The sequence below is a fragment of the Callospermophilus lateralis genome, chromosome 9 (genome assembly GCF_048772815.1).
Source record: "Callospermophilus lateralis isolate mCalLat2 chromosome 9, mCalLat2.hap1, whole genome shotgun sequence".
Lineage (NCBI taxonomy): Eukaryota > Metazoa > Chordata > Mammalia > Rodentia > Sciuridae > Callospermophilus > Callospermophilus lateralis.
This window is the reverse complement of record NC_135313.1, coordinates 23,886,634-23,897,201: the sequence shown is the minus strand read 5'-3', so window position 1 is coordinate 23,897,201 and position 10,568 is coordinate 23,886,634.

The window sequence follows — 10,568 nt, the reverse complement described above, 5'->3', positions numbered from 1 at the left end:
TGGGTGAAACCAGAATGTTTTAATCAGGGAAAAGTTACTGAGCCACAGAAACTGTTGCCCCAAGTTGAGCACTAAACAACACAAACGTCACATCTTTTCTTATATTTGTAAAATTCAAGAAATTCTTAACCCATTTATGAGTTAACCCACACAGTGAAGAAAGAAAACATTACTTTGTGTGCTGGTATGTGGCAAAGAAATCTCACAATTCCAAAGAGCTTACGTGCAGTTTGTTAAGTAACCAAAATCAGTTGCACAACTCATAAGGTGTATGTTTTAGATATTTACCTACTGTGGTGGGTATGTGTTCTAAGAAGAATGTGCATATTGTTATCTCTTTAATCTACAAACCTAATCTCTCTTCAATAATCACATACATTCATTGATTAAATTGTAAGCATTTTAATTTAACATCAAAGTTTTTTCAAGAAAAATTGAGAACTGCCTCCCGGCCTTCTTAAACACAATGTTTTGAACACAATCCAAGTATGCCTGATAACTCACTGTAGGTGATCATAAAGAACACAAATAATTATATCCCTTAGCAAATGATGATGTCCTTTGAACTTTTGAGTGTATAGAGTCATTTTTCCACTCTTAATCTCTTGATTTTCTTCCTTGTCTTACAATTATATTTGTTATGGTTTTTCTGTTTCATCTATTGCTACCAGCTGATATTCGTCTCAGCTCTCACTGTTTTTACCTACAAATGATAATCTTCGTACACATCTATTAATTTACAGTTTCAAGTGAGTATGGAGTTTGAAATATTATGTGGTCATGGAAAGAAAGGTGTACATTAGCTATAGACACTACTGGAATGATAAAGCGTGTATAATTTCTCTCAATGACTCTGTTAATTTTAGAGGCACAGTAACTTCCTTATTTACTTCCTTATTTATTCTCTGTTCTAGATGCATGAGCTTACCAGACATTTTAAAAATGCCATTCTATTTAGAAATAAAATTATATATTAAATTTGTAACACTATGATTACTTTCAGAAAACAGACATTGGTAACATGATACATTCTGAACTGATAATATTCAAATAACTTTCAATCTAAATTCATGCATCTGTTTATTTTTTTTAATATTTGACAACCAATATGTGAAAGAATTAATTCAATTGCCTCCTCTTTATGCTCTAGCCAAAATACACATAGCCCTATTGATGTTTGTTTTCATTCAAATTAATAATAAGTTTTGGTGTTAAAAAAAGAACACACACACACACACACACACACATTTATTAATTTAGAAAGAGGTAAAAGAAGAGAGTCCCTGCTTCCTTACCCACTCATTTCCATTTTTTAAAATTAAATACTCTTAACAGAAACTTATTTTTAAAAAGATATTGACACATAAATTGTTATGCAATTTTCATATAATGACTGAGATATTTTGCAAAAAGGAAAAGTTTTAAAACTCTGGCTGGTGATTATGGAGTTAGTTTATTTATCAAATATAGTTTAGGACTAGCAATAGCAGCTCAGTGTTGAGATGGTGGATAAAAATTCTTCCAAATTTTGAGGTGGAAAGCTACTATTCTATTGAGAGTATGCGTGACCCAGTTTAAAATGTCTTCATTTTGAATTCTAGTAAGGAACTGAATTTTTATTAAGGAAGAATGACATACACAGTTTGCTTTTTATTTGCAAAAGGGCTTTCAATTGAAGTTCATTGAAAACTAACATATTAGCCTATGAGGCTAAAAGCATTCGGTATATATTCGTTCATTTGTTCATTCATTCATTTATTCCTTTGATAAATATTTATTGTGTACTTCACATGCGCCGGGCGGCATTCTAGGCACTTGGAAAACAGCAGGGAATAAACTACAAAATAATTCCTGCTGTCAAATACCTCATATCCTAGTGGGAAGAGAAAACAGAAAAGATAAGTAAATATGTAATATATTTGATAGTAATAAGGAAAAAGGAAAAGTAAAATGTAAAAATAAGGCTAGGTAGCGTCAAGGACAGTATACTTTTTATCATATGGTCAAAATAAGGCCTTGTTTAGAAGACATTTGAGAAACTATACGTAGAAAGTAAGAGAGAGGCGAATCAGACATCTGAGGAATTACAGAGGCAGAAGAAAAAACAAATGCTGGCATCCTGAGGAAGGAGTGTGCCTAACGTGTTTTGGTTATAAAATAAAGGAACACTGTTTCAGGAGAAAAGCAAGCAAGGGGGAATGGTAGAAGAGGTTAGAGAGGTGAGAGGTAGACCATCAGTGCAGTTCCTTGTAGGTCCATTTGTTGATTTTTAGTTGGAGATAAAGGAAGCCGTGGAAATTTTTGAGCAGAATGATATAGTATGACTTGCATTTTTATATTTTAGATATTTTTATTAATAATGGATTGAAGATGGTCAAGAATAGAAGCAAGGAGACACAACAGAAGTCTATTACAGTAATCCAAGAACTAGAAAAGGATAGTTTGTACAAAAGTGGTGACAGTAGGGGAATTGACTCTAGCTATGTTTTAAAAGTAGAATCTCAGAATGTTTGGTATTTCCATGTGGACTGTGATGTAAAGAAGGCGGGATAACTCCCAGATGTTTGACTTGAGCAACTGGGAGAATCAAATTGTGAACTATCGAGATGAGAAATAAATTTAAGTGTCATCAGTACATGACATTAAAAAATTACAAGGCTGGATATGATTATAAATAAAAAATTATGAAAATTATGTCCTAAAATAAAGTTTTCTGGGGCATACCAACATTTAAAGCTTGAAGAGGTAAAGAACAATGAACAGAAGAGACAGAAAACCAAAAATACAGAAGGAATTTTGGGGTTAGAAAAACCATGATGAGAAAGTGTTCCTAGAGAAAGAATAACCCTCTATATTGGATGCTGCTGACAAAATAAAAAAGATGAAAACTAAAATCTGAGCATGCAACATTTCATGCTCTTTTTTTTTCCACTTTTTTCCTCGATAAAAACCATTATGCTAAGTGGTAAGGTCAAATGTCTGACTGTAGTGACTTCAAGAAAAGATGGAGAAGAACAATTGAAGATAGAAAAATTAAGGCATATAAGAAGTGTTTCTTCTTAGAAAAGAAAGAAAAACAGGGGACTACCTGATAGAAAAGCAGGATGCAAAAAAGAATTCTTAAAGAGTGGGAAAAATAACAATATATTTGCAGGTAGATGAAACTTCATAGGGAAGGGAATTAGGAAGCTAATGTCTATGAGAAAATAAAAGGCAATGACATTGACTATTGGATGATTGACAAAGATCGAAAGAATGGAAAAGCCATCTATGACTGCAGAGAAGATGACACATAGGAGTACAGATGGCAGTAAGGATATAGCTGTGGTGGTGCGATGGTGGAAGATTCTAGTCCGTTATAGATATATGTAGTGTAGAACTCAAAAAGTTGAGAAGCACCACATTTCCTTATGGTATCAGCTACAGCCATGAAATACTCAGACATGTAATCAAAAAATACATTAATACAAGTAAGCATCTGTGAGACAATTTGCATAATAGTATTTGCATTTTTTCTAATACTCATGACAGTTTGACATCTACATCCTATGTTTACATTGGGAAAAGTCTTCAGTTACATATTACATGTTTCATCAGCTTATTTTTCTTAGAATCAAAATGTCTGCAAATTTATCCTATTTAATGTGAGTAAATATCATGAGTTGAAGTTTCCAAAGTGACACCACATAATTTTAGGGAGTTCTGGAGCCCATTTATTAACATGTTAAATTAAAACTTAATATAGGGTTTCCATTAGGTCTCTTATTTAATATCTAGATTCAAAAAACACTTTAAACATGAGTGGGATTCAACCTAAACCTTCAAATAAAAATTAAATACTTAACAATGCCAAAGTAAATGAATTTCAAATGAACATCTCCAAATTCTGCTCAGATAATTATGATATTACCATATTCTAGTGAATTCTTCATCTCATTAGTTCTATTATTTCCCATTGATTAAAAAAAAACCTTAAAATAGGTGAATTTGCTTCACTTCTCCATAAAAACTAGTGCTTCCTTCTCATATTTCTGTGTGCATAGAAATCACCTAAATCTTGTTAAAATGCAAATTCTAATTCAAAAGTTCTGGAGTGGGCCTGTACCTCTGTATTTCTAGGGAGATCTCAGGTTAGCACAACATGCTTGGAGAAACAAGAACCTAAACCATTTTGCCTTTGGCATTTGCACAGCAATTGATATAATAAATTAATTATTTCAAGCTTAATTGTTAGGATTACCTTTGGGTCGCATTTAAAAAATAAAGTGGGAGTATAAAACAATATTTTGGTTGTTGATATGTATATTTCAATAATATATCAATATAGTATATTCAGACAGTTTAAAAAAACCCTTAAAATATGTTATAGGCTTTAATTAAAAACAAATAAATAAAATTATTACAATTCTTCAATGCAAAAGGATTTGCTCTTTATTTTATTTACCAGATTATTACCTGCTGCACAGAGCCTAATTTCACACCAATCTGATCATTAAATAACAACATCAAAGAATAGAAATTAAGTTAAAATGTGGACATCTATGTTGGATCTGACACACTGATCACACCACAGAGAAAACAAACAAACCAAATAGCATTATTTAAAATTACAATCCTGTAAGTGGCAATAAATGTTTAGCTGAGACTCTGCTGTGCTGTTTTCCCACACCTGCTCCCACTTGCCAGGTTAGACTGGCTCAATCTGCTTTGCTGTGGGATCACAATCATTTGAACAAACCCCCTCAGGGCAGCAATATCCAGGCAGCCAGTGCTGTCTCAGAAGAGCTCCTGACATGATTCCCCATGAATCTGTAATTTTGTTTATGTATATTAAAAGTGTGGTATGGGGAAAAGATAGCATGCTACCAACTGGTGAGGAACTTCCTAACTTTCACAAAGATATATCTTCGAAATATGTGAAAATTCAGTCAGTGTTTATGAACTAAAGAGAATCAGGGGCATACTGTCAAGGTATGATTTCACAAGCATTGTCATACAGAGGGCTAGTTCCTACAAAGCACCCTTGGAGTATATGACCTAAAGAAAGATTATATAATAAACTTATGTCATATTTTGTTAATACGAGGTACTTTAAGAAAGTTTCACTTTATTTCTATACTCAGATGCTATGTAAGGTCCCAGAAATTGTAGTTCATTCTACTATAGATCATTTCATGGTGACAGGGATAAATCTCTAATCCACCTTTACAAACATGCACACACATATCCATCACCATTGCTCAGCCTTTAAATGGGGTAGAACAGATATTTCAATGTTTTATAATATTACTTTATGTCATGGCATCCTTCTTGTTGTATTGCAATGAGTATACTCAGGAAAATATTCATGTCATTAATTACTATTATTAAGAAGAAAGGAAATAAGATTAATGTTTTACTACACTGACCAGAAAGATCACTGTGCAGAAGATTAGAGTGTGTGTGTGTGTGTGTGTGTGTGTGTGTGTGTGTGTGTGAGAGAGAGAGAGAGAGAGAGAGAGAGAAAGAGTCAGGAAAGGAGGAGGGTACATATGAAAGTCAGTCAGTCTGCTGGGGGTAAAGAAAAGCATCATTTACCTCTTAACTAGGTGACTAATTCAGCAAATTTTCATTTTGTAACTAATGCAACTTCAGTTTCCGAACCAAAATATTAGAGTGCAAAGGGTACATGCAATTCACTTAAACTGTCTTTCATTTCTGCTGTATAAATAAGAAACCAGAGAAAATACATGAATAAAATAATTACATACAAACTCTTCAAATCACTGGGTATGTACACATAGAGCATCTTGTGTCATTTATTACAGAATGCATTTATGTACCAAGGAGCACTGATTTCTTTCCCATACACTACCTCACTTGATTCTCAAAGTCATCTTAATACAATGATGAATTAAAAATTGCTTTGTTCACTAGCAATTTCAACTAAAATAAACAGCATTACTGGTTTTGATTTCTTGAGTCAAACAATTTGTCTTCACCTTCTTCTTCTCCTCTTCCTCCTCATCAACATCATTATTGTATTTCTTAAGAATCATATCAGCTGCCTCTTGTAGGACAGCATAGCAGTGAGTTTGCTCAAGAAAATGAGTTTGAAAGTCAGAACCCAAGGATTGTAGGACAGGGTTATCAAAATAGGAAGGGGAAAGATAATAAAATTGGTACATTACTTTGGATATCTCATTGAAGGACATAAGGAGATGATGTGATTGAGGACCTACATTTATTAAATACTATATGTGCTTCATTTATACCTAATAATGATCTGAAGTCACCATACTTTTCCTCATGTTTTCCTCAGCTAGTGAGGAACAAACAGAAAGGAGACTCCAACCTTGATCTACATATTTCTAAAATAAGAATTTTTTGAAATTGGAAGAAATGTGTAAACTAATAAAAAATTAGAAAAATTCCCAGATAAATCCTTTTTGCTTGACATAGCCTGAAAACATATTACAAATTATAATATTTGAGTATAGATGGAAGAAGAACTCTATAGGAATCACTGTTCTAAAATTTAAATTGAAAACCTGTGGATTCTAGATTGGGGATTAAACCAGAAGACTAAAACAGAAGAATTAAAGATCTGGATCCATTTTTGTTATCCTTACGATGATAAAGAAACTTAGATAAGCTTGGAGTTCTGATTGTTTAGCCCACAGTTTCAGAATCCTGAAGTAATTAAGGTTTGCTTTTTCCTGATCAAGATGAAGAATTTTTAATAGTTAATGAAAATTTAACCAACAATCCTTAACAGTCAGCAACCAATCTCTTTTATTTTCTAGCATTTCATTTTTTACACTTTTGTTTTTATGATTATAAAAACCAAACTTTACCTCCCATCTTCAGAGTCTTCAAAAGGATGTATTTTTATAACTCTAAAAAGAGAGCTTTATTCCAAGAAATAAAATTTACTAAAACCTCAGTACTATAATTACTACAACCAAAAAAGTTAAACCACCTTGCTCAATGTTGCATAAATAATCAAGGAATTGTTAGGAATTCACTCTAAATTCGATGTCATGCTTGAAACATAAAATCCAATTCTCTTAATGAAGCAAACAAACAAACTTCTTTGTACTTTTTAATATGTATATGTTATCTATTGTGGTAATCTAAAGAGAAATAAATTAAGTTCCCACTTCTAAACAGAATCTCATTAAATGCATGGATATGTGGAAGAAATGTGAAGAAATAATGGTCTAGTGGCTAAGGAACAATGATTGTCAGTCAATAAAAATGGTCCCCAATCTGTCACTGACTCAAGTATTTGTCCTTGAGAAAATATCCTCACCATTTGGAAAGCTCTCAATTCATCCTGTTTATAAAAGACATTTACAAGATAATTTGGCATTTAAATTTTACTTAACAATATTTCAAAACTCCAGTGTATGAATCATATGTACAAAACTGTACAAAAATATGTATAAAAATGTTTATAAGGGTGTCATTTTCAACATAATTAAAAATTAAATGGACAATTATGATACTCTCCTTATTTAAATTAAAAATTAGATTTAAAAAACAAAGCATTCTCAATACCATAAATTTTGGATAATTTCATATATTATCTGTATTTTTTTTAAATGTGTAGTGCTCACTATGGAGCTAGGGTCTCACACATGCTAGGGAACTGCTCCACCACTGAGTTAATCCCTCAGTCCCAATAAAACAATATTTGATATGTTTTTTATTAGAGGATATTATTTAGATACATTACAAAAGCCAAAGGAAATAATTTGAATCTACAAATATCAATTGGAAGATGCAAACTGGGTTTTTAAATATATATATACACACACCTTTATTTTATTTATTTATTTTTATGTGGTGCTGAGGATCGAACCCAGGGCCTTGCATGTGCTAGGTGAGCGCTCCACCACTGAGCCACAACCCCAGCCCCTCAAACTGTTTTCTTTATGTAAAGAAAAATGACTCAGAATTTGAACAAACAACAAATACCCTCCACTGTCTCAGGAAGGAATGAGAATCAAACAATATCTTATACTTTATGGGGATAAAAATAAATCTTCATTTCTCATCTTCATATTGTACATGTTTTTAGACAAATTGGCAGCTAGTCTCCAATTCCCATTTATTTATATCCTTGAATTATATCACTTTTCTAAAATTTTCAAATAGAAGAAATATATAGATATAGCCGCAAACAGTAAATAAATCAAGTTGTTAGCCCCAAAGTAGTTGTTCTAAAATATTATATCCTTAAATTATATATTGATTATAAAAATATCATAAAGAAGTTTTTATTCTAACAAGATAGGGAAAATACTTGCCTTTTTCTCTTCATAAATAACTGAGTCTGCTTAATAGTGTAGTGCCTAAATAAAATCTAGTTCCAAAAGTGCGCTTATGGATATTACTTCATTTTAACTACTATCTTTTTAAGTGAATGTGGAACTCACCAATTGCATGTATGATTTAGGTGAGTAGTAAAAGCTTTTGTATTTTATGTTCAATTTCTTATACATCTTCCAAATGCCTCAAGCAATGATTATCTGAGAGGAAAGTCATAAGGGATATCGTCATTAAAATCAAGAAACAAAATGGACTCAAATGAATACTCCTGGTATATTTACCATATTGTGAAACACATTGTTAAAAAGTAGATAATGAACTTGTAGGTGGATATTAAAAGCCAATCATAGGAGAGCCTATCTCTAGAGATGCTTATAACATTCTGTCAAATTAAAGTATTTATTTATTCAAAGAAATTTTGAAAACAAAAAACAAATTAATGCTCTTTATTGGGTCACTATGTAGTAAATGAATGTCAATATTACCTTTACTGTTTGCCATTTACCTTGAACATGCAATATGAATATAAACTAATGAAAGGATTTCTATTAACCAACACTTCCTCTTTCCACCTCACAAATTATACTTTAAAATCCATTCTGGGACAACTGCTTGGAAAGCCAGAGGGCCTCCTCCCAATACACACATATACTTTAAGGTGAGAAATTCCAGGTTAAGCCCATTAAATGCTATGACCCAAACCTAAGAAAGCAGCACTTGTTTAAACAATGACTTTTGTTCCTATCCCTGAAAAGTAATAAGTCAACCATGAGAACATATTCATTAGAAGGAAGAAATGAGGACACAGTTTGGGTATGGTGTTTTAAAAATGCAATAGGTAGTGTAAGTGAAGCAAAAGAACATTAAAATGTTTTCATTGAATAACAATCTAAACATTTAATGAGTTTAACGATTTTACTTATGAAACTATCTGCAAAAGTGAAGTGTGGGGTATATGGCATGCTGGGACAGCTAGAAAATTAGGAGACCAATGGAATTTTTGTGCAGCAGTCAAAAGAAACAATAGAGTTAGAAAAAAATAAAATCGGTCCTGCTATTTCCAATTTGTGAAGTTTTACACTTGAAAGAATATGGCATTATTAGAGACAGGATAAATATCCAAATAAAGTTGGAATCTACCTCCTCTATAGAATCACAGAGAATAAAATTCAGACTCTCAGCACAAGATGGCTTTTAACAGGTTTACAATACCATGGAGCAGATTGGTAATGGTGACAAAATAGCTTCATGGTTTTACATGCTTTTATAATGGCTTTAAATTGTTAAATAAAAGGTGTCAGAAAAACAGGAAATTTTTATTTTAGAGGAAATGGGAGTTGTGCATATAGATCAAGATATGGACACAACTAAATCCAGGTATATGGAATGAAAATAAAAATTAACTCAATCTGTATCCAGAGTGAGAAAACCTGGATTCTAATCCTGATTTTGTCTTTAAAAAAATCACATTTCCTCTTTGGAGTTTCTTTCCAATCCTGTAAAATTAATAGCTCTATCCAAATATTAATAAAGAGACTTTCTATAAAATTAATGTTCCTATGACACCCAAATATCTAGAACACTATGAAGTTATATCTAAGATGCCATTTGACTCTATGCAGAGATTTCACAACAGAGATAAATGGAAGAAAATAAGCAACAGGAAATCTGATGGAGAAATTGAGTTATTCTCCATGGATCAAAACCAAGAGGATAATGCGCAATTGATGAAGAGAATTGTTAGGCAGGATATAGAAAAGAAAATGTGAACAGAAAGATAAGAATGTAAAAACAAGCTAATAACTGTATCATCTTTGTATACCTAAAAAAAAAAATGTGGGGTGTGTGTGTGTGTGTGTGTGTGTGTGTTTACAAAAACATGAAGATTTGGCAATAAATTGATATTATATTTTAGAAAAAAGCAATCTCAAAATGGGATTCAAGTCAACACCCTGTTTTTATTATAGAAATTAAAATACTATCTAATAATTGTGATCAAAGTCTACTGAAAGAAAAGAAGAAATAAGAGAAAGGCCAAGACAATCCTCATGTGATGACTGAATTCATGAGGGATAAAAAGGCTTCACTATTGAGATATTTTAATGACCTAAAGAAGTTAAGATGGATAATAATAAAAAGCACAGCTTTGTAAAAGCTTTCTTTTTAATCTTATTTTGCAAAAGAAAAAAAAAAGAATCAAAATCTCTTATTTAAGTGGAATCTTTGTTTTACTTTGTTTTGTCTTACATAAG